This window comes from Corvus kubaryi, unplaced genomic scaffold (assembly GCF_017639235.1).
Source record: "Corvus kubaryi isolate FWS band 111438036 unplaced genomic scaffold, C.kubaryi_AGA036_p1.0 37392, whole genome shotgun sequence".
NCBI lineage: Eukaryota > Metazoa > Chordata > Aves > Passeriformes > Corvidae > Corvus > Corvus kubaryi.
Window position 1 is genome coordinate 3532772 of NW_024581131.1, and position 24071 is coordinate 3556842.

General features: G+C 40.4%; 1 protein-coding gene across 7 annotated transcripts in view; it reads right to left on the minus strand.

The window, feature by feature from the left end:
* SERGEF (secretion regulating guanine nucleotide exchange factor) overlaps window positions 1–24071 on the minus strand; it is a 142090-nt gene that overhangs the window by 84677 nt on the left and 33342 nt on the right. Inside the window, exons 10-11 of one of the 7 annotated variants that reach the window (XR_006017819.1) lie at window positions 4954–5124; window positions 4617–4781 (exon numbers count right to left, since the gene is read on the minus strand). The exons of 5 other annotated variants lie outside the window; for them this stretch is intronic. The gene's annotated coding sequence lies outside the window, so the exon portion shown is untranslated. Of the gene's footprint in view, window positions 1–4616; window positions 4782–4953; window positions 5128–24071 lie in introns of all 7 variants that reach the window. One more of the 7 variants, XR_006017818.1, reaches the window with a different exon arrangement.

The window sequence follows — 24071 nt, forward strand, 5'->3', positions numbered from 1 at the left end:
AGCATTTATTCTCCTGTCTTTGAAATGCTATTAATGTTATCATTCATTTATTACACAGTCTGGAAATTATGACACTGAGGATGTCTCTTCTTTTGAGCATCCAAGCTGCTTACAAACCAAAGCCTTGCTTTCACAGGCATTTTCTCAGTATCATTCTACGTGCATCACAAAACGAAACAGAAGATTCTTCAGTGGTCTGACCACTCCACACAAGTGATTTCCCTACAGTCACAATGAGGAAGAGTTACTGGCAGAACAGCCATCTGCCCTGTCCATGCTGTACCAGCATGGATGTTCTGTTCTGCAGAACAAGTCAAGCCAAGATTAATTAAAGCAGGTTGAAGACACATGATCATGCCCTCTGCACCACCCTGCTTTTCTGAGCACAAAATGCCTGCGTCCCATCTCCTGTTCTCATCACGTCTCTGAGACCCAAAGCTTGAGACAAACAGGGTAGCAAGTATCGAGCTACCTTATTTCTCCTTCAATTTTTATTTTAACGTGATCAATGGTAATCCCTCTGCTTAAGTCAACAAGCATGTGAATTTACACCATTTAGCAATGCAGTGGAAGCTGAGAACATAAGAACCTTGCAGGCTTTGGCACCTAAAGTCTGAAGGCCTCTGAACCCAATTCTCTTCCTTTTTCTGGATTAATAATAGATTCAGACTCCAAAAGATTCCTGAAAAATATTCCCTTTTAGTATGGACCTTTCCCAGCTGCCAAACAGATAACTACCTTTCTGTCTTTCCTTCCTACTCTTAGGTCTCAAATCTCAAGTAAATATTTGTGAGTGAAATGTATTCCTTCTCAAATAAATGAAGGATAATGAAAACAACTATTTCTAAGGCTAAAAACGATGGTGTGTTTTTTTAGTCTATTATCATCCCCTGCTTTAGATGTCCTCTTTAAGGTCAGGACACAGACGAGCACACAGTATACCAAAAGACTTACAAAAAGGGACTATTCTGAGCCACAACAATTAAGCTCCATAGTGGCAAAGGCGGTCAGCAGAGGAAACAGAAGAACTTCAAAATTATCTTTTTTGGTTCCTTTCACAATTTCCTCTTACACTTGAGCAAAAATTCTTATAACGGCTCTTCTGGGAATTTTTTTTCTCCCTTTCTTTTGTAGTTTCCACTTCTTGGGTAATTTTGGCATGTCCAACTGGTTGCTTAGAGATGCTTCGGTTTTTATTGCTCTTTTTCTGTTTGTACTGTAATTTTATTCTGAATGTCACCTCTAGCAAGACTAGTTTTGCAAGTGAAGCAAGAAACACTAGGAAAAGCCTTTTTAAACAACCACACTGAAGTCTACAGAGCAGCATCCTACCTAGCTTTTCCTCTCCGACATCTGGAAAGTGTAGCCAAGAGTCCTGAGCAACATCTAGCACTGTCTCACATGAAACAGCAGGCAGGTCTCTAGCAGACTGTCTTACAGGACAGGACAGGACAGGATGGTTTTGACCTCTGGCAGTGAAAGAATGTTTTAATGGAAGGAAAGAAAAAAAATAAAATAGGCACTGCTAAAACCACCCAGGAAAGCAAGTGTGTAGAGTAGGGGAGAGGAGGGAGGATAAAAGCAGCAGCATCCCCAGCTCCCAGACATGCCCACTATCCGATGCTAACCACTTGCTGAGCCCATCTCCTCTCGGATGCTTTGTAAGACAGTGCCATGCTGTGGACACTCTGCTCGCTGCCGCTGCACTCTGCAGTCTCTGCAGGTACAGTAGGCCTGTTTCCTGACCCACTTTCCTCACCAATCTCTATTTAGCTCTACGCTAGTGATGCTCCTGGCATGACAATCAGATACTGCAGCCTGCAGTGCAGCTCGTTACAACACATTCGCGAGCTCCGAGTAAATCCAGTGGAAAAGTACTGTGTATCAGCGGAGCCTAATGACACTGAAGGCATTCTCACCAACTTACGTCAAATGCAACAACACACAAGTGTTCGAGAGATTTCAAAGATGCCTTTTTATTTTAAATCTACTGAATCTGCTAGGCGTAAAGTAAATCCAAAAAGATCTTTCCTACTCAAGGGCTGCAAATGGCAAAAGCTATTAGAGCTAGTACCTTTCCTCTGGATTACCTAATCAATCTTATTACTTGTGCCACTTAAAACCTGCCATAATTCCTTCTACCGTCATTTATTCTTAACTAGGGAGGGACTCTGCACCTTAATGTCCAGTGGAACTGTAAACCTAATCTCACTAGAGCTATTAAAATTATCTTCTTACGTGCAAGAACCAAATTTCTCCTTCAGACACAGCCACTTAGAATTAACTTCAAATTCTGCTTGCCCTTGCAGTTAACTTCAGATTTTACTTGCACATACATGTGTAAGGGATAAATTTGTTCTGGAACACTAGTGATTATACCAGATAGCTAGGACTGTTCTGGCTCCAAAGTTAAGGTGTAATAGGCGAATACCTCTGAGATCAAGAAACTGGAGGTTGGTCATATCTCATTTATCTGCAAAAAACCCCAGACATCTCTCTTCCTTTGTACAGAAATATTGTAACAAATGACCACAACCTGGGCCTCAGTTAAGAAATCCAATTGCCAAGCCCCTAAGTTATATGGTAGTAATCCACTATACTATGAATCCTTCCTGGGCACTGAAGTGAACTGGAGAGTTCTGCAGTGAATACAGTACAGGAACATCATATATTGCTAATATTTTGCATGTAGAAGGCACTGAGATATGGTCTTAAGGGTCTTACGAACTCTCTCTTTGGCAAGACACTGTTTCTATTCAATGGAATATTTTTATACTTAAAAAACTCATATCCTTAGTCAAAAAGTTTTGAGAGTTACTCAGAATCATTATACCAAAACATTTTAAGTGTCTGAAGATTGAAAACACTGAATTTAAAACACTAATACGAGCACAAAGGTATTGACTGATGATAAATAAAAGCAGCAACAGAAAGTTAAGTACTGCAACATACCCTGTGGGGCTATGAGTGCCTTAGAGGAGCGGATCATTTATAGAAGGTGGTATGTACAGGAGGGAGAAAAGCAGTCCCGCTGTGCACAAGCATAAGTTCAATCCTCTGCAGGAGTTTATTCACGTGCAATATGACCAGTTTTGCTGGTGAGCAAGAACTATTACTAAAAAAATTCTTGTAGCTTGGCAGATGCCACAAAGTGATGGCATGATGGTGGTGGTTTTTATTTTTTTTTTCATTTGCACTACCATAATCACACTAATTTACTAAATAAACCAAAGATTCCCAAAAATGGACCCCAAAGTGCTTATGTAAAATCTCTGCAACAAGAAGTCTAATTATCCATTAAGTGGGATGATACCAGCCAACAGCAAGAGAAAACAAAATTAAACATCCATCAGAATCTGCAATTCATCCAAATTTCATACCACAGGCACCTATAAATATATGAGTCATTATTATAATGCACAAGGTAATTGTATTTCATCACTCATTACCTTGACCCAAGGAGGACCTCTCATCTTCAGATGGAAGATGCAATGCAGACTTGCATTTTTATGACTAAGGAACCCTGCAAGAAGCACAGCTTACATAAAGCAGCACCCTTAGACTAGCAGCTGTGTAGATACAGAAGAAACTCAACATCAAAAAACTACTGCAGACTGCATCTTTTACCCACCATTGCCCTCACACCAAGTATTTCACACTTAAAACCAAGACAAGCAGACAGAATCCAACAGGGCTCTGCAGGAAGGACACAGCTGGGACAGTTGTTAGTGGCAGATCTACCATAACTCACAGACACCTGGCAAACAAAGAAGGCATTTAGAGGTACAGAGCTGCTTTGTTCCTACCTACGGATAGGATCAACAACACCACTAAGAGATTATTTTGCTGCCTTGTTATTTATTGAAGATAAGATCACCCTCAGGGCAGTCCCAGGGCAAAAAGCCTGGCAAAGCAGAGATCCTCTTGACAGTTTTTCCTCAGGACTAAATTTTTCAGCTCATTTGGTTTTAGCTTACTGAGCCATGCACCACAAAACTAAACCTAGACCTTCGGAAGTTGCTCCTCTAACCTCGCATCTGTGCAATTCAAGTAGAGAACACACAGTGAGGCCTTGGAGTTTAGGAAGAGCAAATTAATTACTATACTGGATCAGCCTACTCCAGTGACAAGTGTTTCACAAGCACATAACCCTTGCTAGACAGTTACACAGTTACACAATAACATACAAAGTCTATTTTCAGGGTCCATAAAAGTTTACACCCTTTCCAGAGACTATAGAGATCTTTGTTTGCATTTTTTATGTGCACTTGGAAATGCTCAATACTGGCACCCAAACATCCACTGAGCCCTGCTATGATATATTTCCTTCTCCAAAGCATTTGTTATTGTTTTTAATCAAACAAAAGCTGTCTAGGAATCCAAGGCTCTAATCTGAATTGTTACTGCTTGAACATCTGTTAAAAAATTCTGGCTGCAAAAGTAGAATGGATTCTGGTTTACATGGAAAACTATGTAAATAATAAATATCTGGCAAATCAAGAAAGCACTTTAGGGGATATAATCTAAGATGCAATCATTAAATTGCTTCTCAGTCCTAGACTATGGAGTCAGAGCAAGAGAAAAACCACAAAATAAACATTGGTTTTGATGGTTACTTTCAATGTTACTGTGCTTCATAGGCTGACTCCTGGTTGATTTGCAAATCCACACATGCCCCTGGGAGTGGGATCTCAGATCGTTTAGCATCATGGCAGATTTCCAGTTCTTGGCAGGAGGGTTGTTTTTCTCCATGAATCAGCAACTGTCCATCACACCACAATCTGTGAAGTGAAAAACCCACCTCATCAGCATAAACTAAATGCATGTATGTGTGTATACATCACAGAGGACTTTTTGGTCTCTCTCTCTCTACAGCCCACATGTGAGGACTCATTTGCACAAGCACATGCATGCCTCTGAAAGCCAACCACACAAGGAAGTGATTTATCTCACCTTCTGCAGTCCTGTAATGCTTTGATAACACATCATCTGCATGGCAAGCCTTTAAATGTTATGGTGAAGAACACAAACAGCAACCCATCCTATTTACTGCCTTCTCCTATCAGTGGGCAACTCCAGAGCCAACCCCACTGTGGTCAGCTGCAGAACAGCTGCCTGTGCCTTCTGCTGGAGAGCAAAGAACATTTTCATTGTCAGATAATGCTTACCAGTAAATGCATTCTAAACACCCATCAGCAAGGAAAACAAGAGCAAGTAAGTTGCATTTGAAACATCTCCCTGAAACGTGCTCCAGAATTTTAACAGCTCTCTATAATACAGATGATGCTTCTAAAAAATGATAGCAAATGAGATGAACGCTGCCCCAGTAAAGTGAACTTATTCTCAGAAACACTCTGACAAGCAAATCATGCATTTTGGAGATGTATTACAGAAAAGGATGTACTAATAATTCCTCATTTTATTCTTCCTGTGTCTGTCTCTTCCTGATACACAAGAGATTGCAGTATTCCTATTATATGGCATCGCTGTGCTAATATTAAGTAACAACAGATTTGCTGTCTGCTCAAAAATGCCATTTTGTAAAGGAGGCAGGGGTAAAAACTACTATCATCAGAAACCCACTCTTAAAAATTCAGGAATCAGCCACTCCCACCCCCCCGTGATTCACAGTGTGAATGCTAGAAAAACTATAACCTGATCCACTGGATGAAGCAGTTCAGCAGAATGTCTGGGTCTTCACTGTTTCCTCTGTTTGAATTCTACGTTCAGGGCATTGTAAAATTTACCCAAATTTATCTTTTTTTCCAAAATCTAATCATAAAACCTATACTTCAGGGATATAGGTTCACAATTTGAGACTAAGCATAAATTCACTCAGTAAACTGGTTTTGTTTCTTGCAGCATGAATTCGCACATGAACTGAAGATCATTGAATACAGAACAGCAAAGTTATCAAACTGCAGCAATGCTGTCGAAAGGAAAGCTTTTTTCTTTCTCTTAAATGCAAACACATACTTTATTATCAGCTGCATAAGGGTGATCTATGTTTACACAGCTCAGAGCTGGATTTAAAACCAATTTTAACAGCCAACTGTTTCAACTTGCATGTAAACAAACATACTGCATTTCTTCATTAGCTGGAATTTGCTGCAGTCTGTCAGCCATCTGTACTGTCTTGCATTCTGTTCTCTATTCAGAGCACCACTATCAAATGTTGGTGATATAGTATTGCTCTCTTTGGAGACATCATGACTACACTATAAATAGTTTAGAGACATAAACCACTATTTCTAACAGTTGTCTTAATATCTGCTTTCTCAGAATGCATTAGGTTGTTCTATTTCTCATCCAGTTTTGGTTCTCAGCACCTTTTTTGTGGATACAAGGGAAAAAGATTCTACTTTGGCTCTCTCAGAGGTAAAGAGCAAAAACTGCAGCCCGAGCAAGACTTTATCCAACTTCCTGCACCCCGCAAATCCAGGATGCAGAGACCAAACCCCAGAACATAACCCTGCAAATATCTGCAGTGCAGTACAAGGGTGACTGCACAGTGCACAAGAGCCAGGCTGTCCTTAAACCAGCTAGTTTAGGTGCTAGAGCCAGCCCTGGGGCACCTGCACAGAGAGATGCCAGCTGACCCACGCACTTACTGATGTCACATCCAACCGAAACCAGCCTGGAATCTTGCACTGGTGCAGCTCTGTGCTGGAGCTCAGGAGCTCCCAGAGCCTTGCAGAGCCCTGGCTCACCACAGCCAGCTCAAACACCAGCACAGCCCTGGCTCTAGCAGTAGGGAGCACAGCACAACCCAGTCGGTGCCACTTGTCGCCAGCCTTTCCCTGGGGTCACAGTACCTGCAGACACACCCTTGAGCAGCCTTACAGCCCCCTGAGCTCTGCATGCCAGAGGCTTTCCTGATGGCAGCACTGCATCCCAGACCCTGGGGCTGCCAGGAGGCTCCCAGTGCTGGCACCACAAGTCCCCTCCAGCCTGCAGTCAGACCCTGGGCTATTGGGCTGCTCTAAACCGCTCCAGCTCTCAAGCAATTCCAAGGGGACTACAGCACAGCTGAAGACACCACCCAGACAGTTTAGCTACTGATCTGAGCACTACTTTCAAACTTCAGAGGACAGGCAATAGTATCTTCAGAAGACCATAGCTCAAAAATCCAAGCACTTAAATAAGGGGCTTTTGTAGGCTGCCGAGTCATCCTCTCTTTTAGGAAGTGAACTGGCAGTGAGACAGGAAACCTGAAACATACCTTAAACCCCAATTTTTCCTCTTCTAGGGACAGCAGAGCACTCAAATATTACTTGCATAACCAGTACCACTTGACAAGTCATGCAACCACAAACCACAAAGCTACTTGATATCCATGTTAGTTTTTCAAAGCGAAAGCTGCCTCTTCAAATATGGCTTTTCAGCTCACCCAGTGGATGAGTTTAAAACTTTTCAGGAAGAACTTGATGCTCTGCCTTCAAGCTGACTCCAAGACTTACATCATACTTCTGATTTCAGACCTGCAGTGCTATAAACCCACCTTCTTCCAACAGAACAAATTTGCTGCCCTCCAGGAACAGACTCACGGCACATTCGTGCAACACCAACAGAGCCGTCCCCAGTCAGAGGTGTCAGAACTCTGAAAGCTGATTTTGGTGGTAAAATTACCAAGAAGTGATCATGCCTTATTCTGAGAGATCCATTTCGGCTTCAATTCTCAGCTTCTGACTGAGGAAAGTGTGGTGAAACACTATCTAATTTTATTATCCTGTCAGCCGTATACAAAGGAGAGCAAGACTCACTGGTAATCAAACCATGAGAGTTTGCTATCCAGTACTCCATGACTAAAACTCAACCTGCAACTCAGCAGAAAAGTTCTGCACATTTCTAACCCCTGGATAAGTCTGGGGGTTTTTTTACAGCTTAATAAATCTCCCACTAGAAATCTCTTCCTTTTCCCAGCTTGTGCCTCTTTTTCTGGAACAGCAGCAACAAAAATGCCTACACCCTTGTGTCCAGATCATTTTCAGCAGAATTTTTGTGTAGAATTAAACAAGCCAAGTTGCAGGCGTGAAAGCAAGCTGCCAGAGAGGCTCACAGCCACAGAATGCTCCAACAGAGCTGCAGTACCACTGTTACAACACGAGCAAAATAAACTCTGACATGCAACCATTTAGGGAGACAGGATACAAAACAATTCCTTCTTCTCCTTCGATGCCTACACTTATCAAGCAGTAGGTTCAAAGCAGAGCTGGGGGGTAAGAAAATACAGGTTTGTTTCCTTCAGGTCTGTTCCCTTCTGTGACTGAAAGAATGAAAAAATGCAGTACCACTGTCAAAATTTTCCAGCTCTATTTTGGCACATCATCTCTCAAAACCAGCCTGATCTAAAAATTTCAAGCATGTTTAACTCAAGAGCCCTTGACAACATCTAATGCACAGGCTATTTATCATAAATTGAGGTGCTTATTTTTGGACTTCACCTTGAAACAAAGCAAAGAATGTCTGTTTTGTCAGTACCAGAAAAGTTCATAAATCCTGCTAAATGTATCAATATTATGCATTTCAATGGTATTTTACATATACTGCAGAGGTATCCACAACGCTCTACAAACTGCTATGACTTGTCCTCTCTATGTGAACAATCACTGTATTTAGCACTTTTAAGTAACTAGTGTGATTTCTAAGGTACTTTTAACATGTAAAAAAAAAAAAAAAAAGTGTAACTTTATTTAGCATTTCTCCTTTGCCCATTCCACAATTCTTACACATACACACAATGATACCACTAACTGCAATAACCCTCTGGAGCTTCACAACTAGAGAGAATTTTGAAAAATTTGCAAACCTGCAAGAGACATCCTTTGTAGTGCTATGTTTTATATATGAAAAGACAGCAATTTCACACTTTATCACTTGCCCCAAACGCTGCTGTTATACAGAAATTCAAATTAATAGGTATCACAGGGGATTATAGGTTCAATGGCAAGCTGCATTCAGAACAGTCTTTTTACAGTCTTTGCCTTTTAACCATCTCAAACTTTTTCAAGCACTTCAAACAATCTCAGTCCACTATGGCATCCTTTCAATGCCTTCAACTAAATTGACAAGGCACCTTTCCAGCTACATGTATGGGATGTATCACTTCAGTGCTGTTCAGTTTTCTGACTTCAGAGCATGCAACACCAGCAGCCACCATCTGTGCTACCAGCACTGAAGGAATCAACAACTTGGACTGTCCGCACATGGAAGTGGGGCTGACCCTGCTATGACAAGGCAGGAAAGCCTCCAATAAAGCAGTTTCCCAATCACAACCAGGGGCTTGGTATCTTCACTAGCAGTGAGCCACCCACCTCAATACTTTGCCACTTGCTCTGCACACAGGGTAGACCCATCTTCTCCCCATCCATGCTCGAACCAAAACACATTTGCAAAAGGTACCCAAGCACCCCTACAAAAGTGCTTTACCTGCCATGAAAAACTACCACGTGCTCTTCCATTCCTTATCCTCCTCTGCATAGGGCAGCTACTAGGAAGTAAATATCAGCTATTCACCATGCATTAAGCCTTGAAAAGCCAAGGCAGCTTGCAGCAAAAGACTGGTGCTTTAGGTGATGTGCAAATATGCAACTCTTCAAACCCCAGTGATTTCACCACGGCAAAACCAGACCCACAAGCAACATGGTGTATAAGAACAGCAGCTTTGCTGCTCTTGCAAAGAACTGAAAAGGTTCCTTGTAGCTGTCTTGCAGATTTCAAAGAAAAATAAAACCTTGGGCTACGTGCTGTTTTTCCACAAAATTGGTTGTGAGGCCTTGAATTCGAATCCAAAGTAGAAAGTCCAGGCATACGCAGAAAATAAATGAAAAATAAAAGCCTTATTTCTAGCACAGTTATTTGTGGATAGAGCTGACTTAACATGTCCAGAGTAATTGAGGTGAAAAAGTTAGCTTTGTGCTTAAAGGTTCACATACCGCTGTGAGAAAGGAGAAAAATAAAGGCAACTTCTTCAGACAAGCGAAGATCCTTAAAAAGAACTGCAGACAGCATACATGATTCCAGATGACTGATACTGCAACTCAGAAGAAACACTCAAATAAAAAAGATTCTCATGAATCAGGACAGTCTTTTTCAAGAAACATTTTAATGATTACAAAGTCACATCTGTGTCACCTCTAAGCTCCTCTGTCTCATTTTCTGTTTACCCTTGCAGAAGAACACAACATTGCAGACATCAGGTTTTTTAATTTTCTGAAGAGCAGAGCCTGTTTTTAGTGAATTAATTTCAATAGCCTGTCACACAGCCTGTGCATCTATTGCTACTCAAAAGAAAACAGAGGACAGCGAGAAGGACACAGAATTAGTCTTTGTCTTATAAATTTAGAGCAAAACTGTCAGCGTAAACCAACTTAATTTTATATGACAAAAGAGCAACTTATGCTAGAAGATGGCACACAACTAGAGAAACTGCAGAACAAACCCTGAAAATCAAAATGATCATTTTTAAGCCTCCAGATCAAGGGCTCTGATTTTCAGTGTGTGGATAGTTAAACTGCAGAGTAGCTTCTCAACTCATTTTCTACTTTGCAAACTTTGGAGTACAAGGGAAATAAGAACAAAGAGGAAAGGACAGCTAATTTTAGTATTTCTGGGCTAAAACAAAATAACAACAAAGAACTACTGAACCATGAAGCAGTTTTTCCAAGCTGCTATTTCAGTTACAATCTTTCTTTTCCCAAGTCAGTGCCGGAAAGAAGATGCCAGCTTCTACCCTATCAGAGTAATACAAGCACCTTATTTTATCCAGAGGGGCACATTGAGAGCTCTGAACTGCTTGCATAATGCCTCTATACATTTTGCTGCACCCAAAATGTGTATTATAGCTGACAAGAAAAAACCAGCATGATTTCTTCAATTTCCTTCTCTCTCACTGCTTGCTCCTAGTAAGAAGCGTCGCTCCTGCAAAGTGAACTTGAGTCTTGCTCATTACATTTTAACAACTACCCTAAAAACTCATCCCTCTGACAGCTTATTATTACAGCACTGGACTGAAGCTTCATAATTCTCAGTCTCAAGCATGTGTGGAAACAGTTTTGAGGACAAAACCAAGACCTCGGGATCACAGGATTATCCAGGGTCAAAGCGACCTCCAGAGGTTCAGTCCAACCTCCTGCTCCCAAGCAAATCAGCCATGAGATCTTTTCCATTCCATAAGGCTCACATGGTACAAGCTCCCCAGGCAGCCTGTTCCTCTCCTTGATTGTCCTCATGGTGAAAAAGGTTCTCCTTACATTAAGTCCAAACCTCGTGTTTCTATTTGTGTCTTTTGTTTCTCCAAGTTCATCTTCCCAATGAACCTCCTTGTAGGTACTGGCAGGCTGCTACTCTGTACCCTTGAAACCTTCTCTTCTCCCTGCCGAACAAACCTAGTAAGATCTTCATCATGAGATTTTCATCCATCAGTTTCAGTTAAGAGTAAACAAGGTACCAAGACAGTTACCTCCTCAAAACAACCCCCCAAACTTTCAGGTCTTAAAATAAATATGTGATCTTCAAAGAAACTACAATCATCTCACAAGAGGGGACTTTTGAACTCTGATTTTTCTAAGGAAAGTTACCTTTTCTGCAAGTATCTACTCAGAACAACCCATCTTATGCTTTCAGCATCATCAATACTACTCTAGGGCTGAATAAGTCTCCTGCAATTTAAGGATTAATGGATTGGTTTTAGTCACTGTTTCAAAATAAAGCAAACTGAGAACAGAGGGTGAACACTGAAATTTCTCTCCTGAGTAGCAAATTACTGCAATAAATTTGGGCAACCAAATAGAAAGCTAGAACAGAAAATGCTATGCTGCCCTCATGCACAGCAGCATTAAAATATACTGGGTTAGGTTCATAATATTGCTGTTGAAGTTTGCTCTTCTCTAAGGATCTATGTGCTATTACTCTGCAAACCTTCACAAGAATAAATTATGCTTTCCAAGCATTAAAAACACATTAACATGACATAGGGCATGGAAAATCCAACCTTCAAATACTTACTGAATCCAATAGATCATAAACCAAATCAGTATTAGAAAAAAGAGGAGGGTTACATTAACTAAAATAAAACTCTCTGGAATAATTAAGTGATTTTTCAGCCACTGTGATAACACATATTCCAATGGCTTAGATATCAGTGAAAGAGTCATTTAGACACAATTTCACTTTTAGTCATTTACTGGAACTCATAACCCTCTGGCCCAATTCCAGAAGATTTCTCAAATCCAATATAAAAAAATTTCAAGTCAGCCTGAGCAGCCTATACCATGCCACAAGAACTGCCACAAGACACACACAGCAACACAGCAGCACATTTTAGAAGTGTCTTCATTTTTTAGTGCTCTTCAATTACATTAAAGAAAAAAAAGAGACTTGACAACAAACATTAACTTCTCTCATCATTTCACTGACAGTGTTATTAGCCACTTTATTCACTTGTCCCCCCATAAGAGACAAACTCAGTATGCTTATTCTTGCTCATAAATAAACGTTTGATTTCTTTAAAACATTTGTATGGAAATAAAAATCTGTTACACTTAATCATCTCCAGATTTACCTTACTGCTCAAATAAAAAGGCCTAATTAAGCATTCTCTGTATAGCTGAATATAAAACTGAATGTTTGTCAAACGACAGCTAGAATATTGTTATCCAAAAACATTTTAGAAACTCAGTTGAAGATACAACAGTACTGTGAAGCTAAATTAAAGACATGAGATTTTTTTAAACAGGCAACATGAGGCTGCAATCTTGCTATTTCACTTCAGCATTAGAACCCGCAATTTCATGTTTTCAGGATTTTTTGAAAACAAGCTTTCAATTCATTTTTTTTTAAACCCATCACAATTACCACAAGCCTTTCAAGGAAAGGTTGAGGAAAGGTTGCCTTAACACACATACTCAGCTTCTCACAGACTATCACTGTCATCACTACCTTAAATGAAGCTCAGGTACACACCTTTTACACTAGCAGTTTCTATGACAGCCACCAGAAACTGAGCAATCTTACAGCTTTGCAACATGGTGGGCAACTCCTCTGGATACTGCAGAGCGCCACTGACTTGAGTGCACCTCTCTGTATCAGCACTGGGCTCGACCCAGGACCTCCTGCTGCATTTCAGGTCTCCTGTCAAGAGTACTACAGAACGGAGTGTTGCCTGCAAAAGAGTATCAATGGCTTCTCTACAGCAGATGTACTATGAAGAGTAATACTGCACATAGGAACGCTTGCTGGCTTTTACTTCATGCCTTTTATTCTCCTCTGTCCATCAGACACTGAAGTGCTCTATTTAACCATGTGGGTTTTACCCCTCTTCCTTTTGCAGCTGTTTTCCTAAGATAAGCTCTGAACTGTGCTGCTGCTCCGAGCCAGCTCACCTGCAAAGATTGTTTGAGAACCCTGCCCACTGGGACATGACTCAGAACAGGAGACAAGAACACAATGCTTTCTGATCTTAGCATGGCAATGAGACAAGAGCAGCAGTACAAACAGTACTTTGCAACTTCTAGATGGGAAGATGCAGTTGGGCTTACGCACACTCAGCTGACAAAATAACTTTGTACTCGTGTAAATCCACTGGTGCATTCCTTCTGCTCCCTCAGGATCGGGAAGTTTGCCTTGTTATAGCTGGCAATGTGCTGGTCTTCAAGCCTTCACACATCTCCATCCAGTAATGGCAGGTTTGAAATGTCTTACAAAGACAGAAAGATAGGAGAGAAACATTTGGGGGTTTTTCTACATGTAACAGTGCTTATGCTTTGAGAAGAAGGTGGAGAACGTAACTATTGACCACCAAGTATTTTATTCATTTCAGCAACTCTGGGGGCAGAATCTGCCAGGGGAGGACAGGGGAAATGTGCTGCTACATAGCCAGAGCAAGAAAAAGACTATTTAATGATCAGGCAGGTCAGCTCTAAAACTCAGCTGAAAAGTTTGACACTGATCCAGGGGAAATAAAAGTGTTACTACATCTCACCTCAAGGTACTGCCCTTAGCTGAAAGAAAGGATGAATAAGAAGCCATACCTTCAGGCTTCTACAGTATAGAAGTGTCTTCTTTCCAAAAGCAGGAGAATGTATAGTATATAGCATGCTTGAGACAGTGACTGCCAGGCCTGAATGCTATCCCCCTGAAGGTCAAAACTCACTGTAGACCTTGAAGAGCTTTCAAATGCCAAGGACACCTCCTTATAGCCACATAGACACTGCAGAAAGTCTTTTCTCTAAGAAATAATGCACTGAAATATCCAAAAGTTTATGGTGAATCACACATTTTCAAAAGAGGTAACAAAGCTGTCTCTGCAGACCGTCCCTCCCAGGTGCAGGTCCAGCCCTGTGACAAATGTGAACAGTGTGACAGGCTTGTCTAGGTGTGCAGCTCTGGCTGCCCAGCAGGCACACCAGATGGCTCTCAGTAGGGCTACACAACAACAACTCTCTTGGGCAAGAGAGCAAGAGAAAAGAACAGAGGAAAAAGCACAGCAGCAAAATACCTCATTAGGAACTCCAGCTAAGGCCTTTGTAATGATTATGGTACTGCATGAGAGATCTTTGTCAAATAAATTATGAGTGAAAGCAAATTACCTGAAGTGTTGGGAGGTGCAACTTGGACAAATGTAAAAACCACAGCTTTTCTAATACCAGTTCTATAAATGGAAGTAATCCTCTTCAATTATTTCTAGGTGTATGTAAATTACATGTAACAACACAAAAACAACACTTCTTACATCTCTGCCTTATCATGAATTTAATCAAAAATTACTAAGTGAATGACATTAAAATGGCCTCACTGAGGAACTAAGCTAGAATTCATAGATTCATTTTTGCCAGCTCAAACATAAAACTAATTTAGCATCACCGTTCCAAGTGTTTTAATGGTTTTGATTCCTCTTCCCGCTGAGTACCAGCCAACATACAGCACTGAATGAGGGTTAGATGGAATCCAAATACAAGTATTATTTGGTATATTAAACATTTCTCTTAATAAATGCATAAGCATACAATACTAGTGCATCACAATCATATTTATCTAACATGATTTTGGACTTTGGTCCAGATTCCCCAAACTATCAAAACAGAGTGCTTAGCCCCATAATTACAAAAGATGAGAATGTTTCTCTTGCCAACACAGGACTCAAAAGAGAAGGCACATGCAGTCTCATTGAATGGAAGAGATGTTTCCTGTTATGGCATGTTACCTGTTGCCAAAAAGATAATAAACAGCAGTATAATCTGAAATCTCAGTAGTAGCACAGGTTATATAACAGAAGTTGTCAGTAAGTAAAGCAAAAGAGGGAGAATACAGGCAAAAAAAGGGCTGAAAGAGCAACCTGGAAGGTATCTTTAATTTCAGCATAGGTACATCAGTAGATCCTCACACACTTAGCATTACTAAATTTGAAGTCCTCAGATAAAATGACTTTATTAGAATTCTCTCTGACATGGCATGCTGAGTATGAATGCAACATAAGTGAATAAATGCTCCTTTCTCACTGGCTTTCTGCCAATCTGACTGCAAAACAGAGGCCTCACACACAAAACCAGCCATCCTTGAAGACCCTGAATATCAGCAGTGCACTCCTGACTCATTTGGCCACAAGACATCGAAGATACCTCCATGTACCATGCAGAAAAGCAGAACAGGACACTACGCTGTCCTCATTTCTTAAAGAGATGGGGATGGGGCACATTATCTCTCAAACATTAAAGACATGAAAACCACATCAAATCTTATTTCATATTTCTGAACAGTTTGTCAGCCAAATTAAAACATTTGTATCTTAAGATTATTAAACACCATCACTGTAATTCATAAATACTATCTTAATCTTTCTAAGTAAAAAAACACAAGCATTTTGTTTTTCATGCTCCTCCAAGCAGTCTGCATTTCAGACTTGCTGTGGCAAGGAAAACCAGAGACAGCAAATTAATCCTGTAAGACTTAATGCAAACAGATGAACCAAGAGAGAGCCTAGACTTCTATTACTCTGTTCCAAGTACTTTCTCATTTCCACAAGTTGCAAATCTCAACATTATGTTTTGTTTAGGAGATTTATGTGTAACATGGAAACTGAACAAAACAATTCCTGAGAGAGTTTTACAACTGACCATGTAAATACATTTCTGTAAGTCTCTACATTTTTCTTAGCCTCAATTCTATCTGACAGAGGTTCCAGATAAAAATTTGAGTAGAATCAGCAGTGTCAAAGAGGAAGAAGTCATAGGAATATGCAGTAAAACTTTAAAAGTAACTGTCAGCACAGATTCCCATTATCTCATTTGTTTAAGGTTACTTGGTAGAATAATCATGAAATAATATTTTGTATTCTTTTAAAACAGAATTAGGAATCAAAGCACAACAGGTGCCATGAAACAGCAAAAAGAAGATTGTGAATTTTTGATTTCTGAAGACTGACAACACCCCCTCCCACCACAACTTGTGACTTGCATTCCCAGTGAAAACCTTAGAGTCACTGTGAAGCGAAAAAAATCAATCTGTGTGTTCTAAAGAACCTGGCATGCACTTTCAAAGTAATCCTTTCAGACATGGAAAATTCAAATTTTCAAAAGACAAGCTGACACCTACTAGCTCAAGATAAGATCACTGGTAATAAAACTTAGGCTCTCAAATACCCGTATTTCCAGCACTGATAAGAACTGTTTTAATAAATGCTCTCCTTGCCCAGCAATCCACTCAAGAAGATGAAACAAAGGGTAGGATCAAATAGAGGCTTCAGACTTGAATCAGTTCTTCATACACATACTCAAGGCAGACTAGTTAAGGTGAAAAAACTGCCTTTTGCCAGCTGCTCTAAATGTAAGATGCTGAGGCAGAGATTTGCCTCACAAATCCACAGCAGAGCCCCTTGTATATACACGTGTATACTGAATTAAGCCAGGTGGCCTAAGAGCAACCAATGATACAGTGGGAACTTTGAACAAGCTGCAAGCAGCCAATGTAGGAAGTTACTGCAATGCTTTCCAGGCTTCAATGCAGGAACATTTCTACCACTTCTACCTTTGAGCCAGCCCCCAGCACCTTCCCCAGCAATGACTGTAATGCTAAACTGCAACCTGGACCAGACTTCTGCAGAGACGAATTTGCAGAGCTTTAATATACGACAACCACAGACGAAGAATCAAGATAGCACCTCTGTTCTCCAGCAAACACATTCATTTCACTTGTGTTTCTCACTCACTGAGTTTTCAAAGTGTTCTGAAAGCAACTACAGGGCATTGCTGATGTGCTGAACTCACCACCACAGCTACAACAGCTGAGCCCCAAGTAGTATATTGCCCCCAAGAGAAGGCTAATGGCAGGACTTGCAGGCTCCCATCATGCCACCAACACTGCTTCATCTCAGCAGGCTTGTCTGCAGCCAGGAGAAAAACTTCTGCTTGCATGGTATCACGGCAGCCTTGATGATCTAATCCACAGGGAAGACCTTCAAAGCCAAATAGGAAGACTTCAGTGACAAATTGGAGAAAAGCCATCACCCTACACAGTTTTCATGGTAAGGAAGAAATACATTTAAACCAAGAATTTGAAATACCCACAATAAAAAAAAACCTTGTAGTGCTTTTTATCTCACTTCCTGTCCTTATTTTCTGGCAAAATTTTGGAAAAAATCTTGTAACTGTGCTCCCAAAAGTCACAAAGTTGGATTTTTTTTTAATAATCGTAAACCAATTATCATCTAAATGTTATAGATACAGAGCTGTTTACCCTAAAACTGGGTACTCCTTTTTCCTTTTAACTGCATTACCACAGTGAGTAATACATATTTTTAAAAATCAGGATGCCTTTATCTGTTCTTTGTAGTGGTTAAATCCTAAACAAGGAGCAGTAGCAGATCAAGTAGTCAAAGGGAAAAAAAAAAATCAAATTCACTGTTTTCTATTTCTGGAATTTACTTTTGTGTGTTGAAGTCATAAACTCTTTCCCAAAAGTACCGAAGAAAAGGATTTTCCTTCATCCACACATTAAAAAGAAAAAAACCACACCACAAAACCATGAGAAATCAAAATAGGAGGCCAAACAGAGGAGATATGAGCAGGGAATAAGTTCCAAGAAGCAAAAATCATATCCTATGTTTGCATCAGAACACAAAACAACACAAAGTACAACATCTTGGCATATACAAAAGCAATAAAGGAATTGCCTAGTTATAGACACCAGTCTTGTTGTAACTCTTAATCAAATGTTAGACACTGTAATATCATTGTCTGATCTGTTAGACATTGTTACATGGCTTTCATCCCTTCCCCTCAGTATTCTCTTGTGAGGTCCAGCAGAGCCTAGCTTTTCATTATTTAATTTTTTTTTCCTTCCTGTAGAAATGAACCATGGTCTCAGATTTCCAAGGCTTTAAATGGGTTTGCACTTTTGAAATCAACTAACAGTGGAGGCTGCAGGAAAACCTTGACAACTTCAAAATAATAAAAATAGCTGGACAGAAGGGATTTCCACTGAGGCAATCACCAGTAAGAAATCTGGCTATTTAATACTTGTTAATTTAACACTTAAGAGAACAACATTATGCCAAACAATGTTCTGTAAAAACAAACACATCCTAAATACTCCTTACTGCATCCTGATGCATTTGTTACCAAGGAAGGGATTGTCTACCTTAGTTTTAAACCTGGGAGAGGAAAGAGGAACTGTGAAAATGGGGGCTAAAGTCGCAAAATGCACAAGGAAGCATGTTCAAAATCATACTTCTAAGAAACCATCAATTTTTTTCTCTCTGAGAATGAAATTTTAAAACAAATTATTGTTAAGGTTTTTATTTACTTTTTCTACAACAAAAAAACTGCAAGGCATAGTTTTTTTCAATCTCTGCCGGCATCTGATTACATGCAAAATCCTCTGAATTTATGGAGACCTCAGCAATCAACTGCCAGGAGACCAAGAAAAAACCCTTAGGCAGGTTTTAAGACAGGAGACAGTTTAGCATTTTTGCCCTCATAGGACTAGATGAATCACATTTACTTTTTCTTCCCCTTCCCCCTCCTCCTTCCACAAAAAAGTTCTATTGGTTGAATGCTGGGGCAAAGGCACAGACTGTATTAGACCATCTAAAAAACAGAGTCCAGAAGTAGCTTCTGCCTTTGACAACTTCAGTTTAAATTAGAGCAAGGCAGCCAAGAGGCAAAGGAGATGAGCCACCAGGTGGGAGGACAAACAGGTCCCTGTCACTGAGCGGGCTACCCAGTACAGCAGCCTTGGAAAGCTGCTGTGAGCCACGGCACAGCAACACCTTCAGCACCACAGCAGAAACACAAGTCTCTCCTTGCTGAATCTTTCATTAAACAGGAGCTTTACAATAACTTATTACCTGAGCACAAAGGCCAGAAAGACTGGGAGGGACCAGAGTTTGAGTGACTCGTTGGTAAGTGAAAGCTGGGAACATCAGACAAATACAAACAAACGCCATCACCGGCGGAAAAGTACAAGCACAACCCAGGCTCAAACCAAATCCAAAACCCCTAAATTAAAAGCAGGGAGAAGCAGCCTGTGTGCTGGCACTGCCTCGGTGAGTTTATGGCCCCACAGTGACAAATGGGTTTGAAAGGACCAATGCTACAACACAATGAACAGGTAGGGGTGGCACCACTAAGCTCTCTCCCATCTCGTTCACCTGCAGTAACCTACCCAGTAATGCAATATATTCTCTACCAACAGAATGCAGACTACCTATTAAAGAGTAACTTTTCAGCAGTAACATTCTTCTTAGGGAGACAGAAAAACAATGAACAACTAATGAAGTCACTTCCATTAATACAAAAAAGTAAACCATTACAAAGACTGTTCGATCAAATTCCTGTGAGGGTAACTTAAATGATGTATTTCTCCTTGACTATTTTTCCCTAAGATTCCTCTCTTATAGAACCTGCCAATAAAATTCATCCACACAACTGAAACAGGAAAGATAAGCAGCATTTACACCAGAAGTTCCTTGACCTAAAGTTCTGGGGTCAGCCAGGTAAAAAACAATTACTCTAACCTCAAATCATCATCATTTTGGCATTATTTTCCCATCCATAAAAGGAGGTATGGATGAGGTTTCTTTGCAGAGAACACTGCAAATTGATAGCTTTGTTCCAGTTCACTACAGTCTCTTATTGATTTCCTCTCGTTTTAGCCTGCACTGATTTGTTAATCCCTTCTCTGTAACAGTCCTAATGATAAATTGAGAATGAAAAACTGCATGCTTTAGGGCCTTTTCCACCAAACTCTAGCTTCAAACCATGTTTTCACTTGCACTTGGAACATGTCCATCCACCCTAGGTTAGATTTGATTCACCTTAAACTAGGGTTGGGTGCATTTTACACTGAAACCTTTCTGCTCAGGCTTCTCATGGATGAACAAGGCAACCAAAATCACCTCACTGTGGCAGAACTGGAATACTGTCACCTTCTCACAGAGACTTTGTCTTAAAACCAAGTACATTTTTTCAGTAATTTTGCAGCACTGCCCACAGTTGATTAGCAAGCATTAACTACACCATGCATCTGAAGGGCATTACTGAGCATTTATGGCATTTGTTGGTGCAAAGAAATCCTTCAGAGGCGCAATGAGCTGGATCACAAGTTGTCTCCAAGCTCAGAGCTGCAGTCATGGTGCAGTTACTAGAAAAACCCATGCAGAAGGATGGGACCCAGTCAGTATTTTTAATTTAAGGAATGCATATGAGCATAAAGAGATCAGAGAGTTACAACAAGGCAACTTAGATTAGTCATTTTGCTACTAATAAGCTCATTAAATAGAGCTGCCAATCTGGTGTCATTGTTAGGGCCTCACTACTGACAGCTGATGCCTGTCTGCACAAGCCATGGCTACTGCTGCAAGTACTTTTAGTCTCTTTCCATTTCCCGTAACTTTCAGGGATCTCCAAGTGAGGTACTCATTTGGAATTCTAACTGCAACACACCACCAAACTGAAAATTAATTTATGAACTATGAAGATTAAGGCTTGCCCACAGTCACATTTGTAACACCTCAGTCATCACATGCTGGGTGGGTCTCCACCTCCTGACTTCATCCCATGTCAGTCCTCTCCCACACCACTCCATCTGTTAGGAAATCGACCTTTCCTGGTCTCCCATACAGATTGCAGAGCAGCCTGGCTCTGGCTGCCACCTCAGTGCTGCAGTACAACCCCAGCAGATCAATTTTGGTCATTTTAAACCAATCCTTATCTGCAAAAGTGATACTTGGAAAGCCTCTAGTTTGTACCCACACAGCATGTGCTCCCTGGCACGCAAAGGCAGCGCGGGAGTTCTCCTTTGCCATTCCCTTGGTGTGACTTTGGTTTCCCATCTCCTTCTCTGCAATGCCAGCTGCAGGGAAATTGGTAGGGGTGGCAGGAAGCACAGCGCTGGGAACCAGTATCACCTCCTCTTTGCTTTCCAAAAATTACAGACCCAGAGCTGGTGAGCTAGGCTCTGCTCAAAACACACTGCTATTCTTAACTTGCAGAAATGACTTCGCTGTGAATGTTAAATGTCTCTCTACCCAGGCCATAAGATACTCTTTACAAACCACGGTCATTTCTTAATGGGATAAGAAAAGCATAGAATAAGTGGGATGGCTACCTAGGCAAAAAGTGGCAATTGGGTTCCAGCAGTTTGGTACTGCTCTCAATTTCCTGCTTAGGGGAATGGCAGAAAGAACTGACTAACCTAAGAAATAAATCCTGTTTCCTCATTGCCTGTGACATGACTGTAAACTCTCAATGTTCTCGCAGTGCTGCCAAGATTAGCGTTACTCTCCTACACAGGGCAAGCAGAGCACACAAACACACCTAACCCAACACAGACTTGCTGCATTTTGTATGCAGACTGCAGTTTCAATCTTCTGTTACATCCTGTTTGGGTTTTTCCCTCCTCTAATAATAATTTCAACAATTTGGTCTCTTATTTTCATCCTTAATTGCAATTTGTCACTCACACAGTGAGCTGTACTCAGAACCCACTTCTTTGTGGCCTTTATTTTCCTTTGTTGTCACTTGAAATTAATTGATAAGCCAAGAACTTGATGCAAGAATATTAAAGGGACCATCTCTATATTAAAATTTTCATAACTGCATCTCTAAAACAACATAAAATCAATCAAGGAAAATTCAACAATGCCATTTCTCAAAAGAAATGGATCAAGACCGACTCATAAAAGACGCCAGTTCATAAGAGGAAAAAACCACTGAAAAACTCACAACACACACCAAAGTATTACTTGCTTAGCAAGTGAGAAACTACACATCACTTCAACTTTTTTTTGCATTTACCTCCTTCCCTAACACACAAAGTGGGTTTTTTAAGCAGCTTATTGGATCAGTTACTATACCCATATTCTCAAACTCTGAGCAGTAAAATCTGGTTTAGGAAAGTTCAACTTGGTTCTCTCCCATGAAAATACAAACCTCTCATTCTGAGCATTCAAAATAAAACTTTTAACAGTAGCCAGTCAAACAAGTAAATATTCAAAATCCGCACACAGAGCATAGAGATGATATATAATAATACCAGGTTATTTCTTTCAATACCCCTTAGAAGTCTCAACTATAGGTTTACTTACAAAGAGGCCTCTAACAAATTTCCATGATAAGTCAAAAACAGTTGTCATTTTTCTTAAAACCAAAAGGTTCAATTTTCAATATTATTGTGACTATATGTTAAGGTAATAATGTCTATACATTAATCTATCAGTTATATAAGCAATTAATTGTCCTCATACAGATAACTTAGATTGGTCTTGTAGGCAGCTGCTTAACAATTCGCAACATGAATGGGGAAAAGGAAGGAAAACAAGAATATGCTAAAACCAAAGCGATCTTTCAAACACTTAAACAAAAATGACATCTTACTGCAACTGCACTGAAAAGAACAGCAATAACCTTTGACTGCAAGAGCCATAAGAACGTGGGTATTCATGTCATTCCCTGAAAAAAAGGAACCATACAGTGGCTCCAAAGCAATCTGTATTGCACAGGATGAACATGCACATTGGAACCACGGACCACAGCAGGATCAGGATAAACACAGCAGGCACATGTTGTCATGAGTCTATCAGTTATTTTCATTCCCTGACACAACTGGTCCCTATATCCATCATCAAGATTCAATTTGAGTGATGGTTATTTTTTAATTTCCTAACTGAAATTTCAGAGATCCCTCCTCAGAAAACTGTGATCTAGCACAGCTTGCTTTGAGTAGAAAAGGACATGATGAAAACATAGCTCCATGTGAAGCCATGCATATCCAAAATAACTGCAGCCCTTCCTTCCATCCAGCTTAGCAAGAAACATTCAGCACTGCACAGACACTTCTCACTTGTTTATTGCTGCAGCAAATGTTTGCTGCAACGTGAATGACATGCTGAACATACCACAAACAGTAGAACGATAGCTATTAAAGCCAAAAATATCAAACAGACTGGAAAAGCATTTTGACAAGGAGGAAACATTAAACAGGATCTTTGTAGCATTTGCTAAATACAGAGACTCATCATATTTCGGGCCATTTGTATTTAATTGTCCTTTCATCTGAAGAGTGGTGGATGAATGCACAGCAGATGAGTCAGATGTTCTGAAGAGGTCCCATCAAGGACGCCCCACAACACAACAGCACTGCCTGAAAAATGCCTCACACAACAACTTCCCAGTGCCTTAGCCTATTCCATGGTGGTTATGCACTGAAGCACTGAGAAGAAAAGAGCAAATAGCCCTGCAGTGGCAAAATGCAAGAACTTTAGACACATTCAACACCAGGAACCTCCAATGCTTTTAAACCCACCAGGAAGACACTCAGATTAGTGGATAATTATCCAAAATTCAGGCTTTTGTTCCTCCTTTGCTTCAGTTTACAGGAAAAAAGTGCTCTTATTTCTCAGGGGGAATGTTTTCAGTTGAAGTCAAACTCACAATGGAATAGGTCACTCACAACACTTCAAAAATCAGGTTTTGAAGTGGCAGACACAGACATTATAACAGTGTCAGTTCAAAGAAAGGAGAACCCCTGGTCTTTGGTGGAGAAAGTAGGCAAGCCATGGGCATGGAGACAAGGAG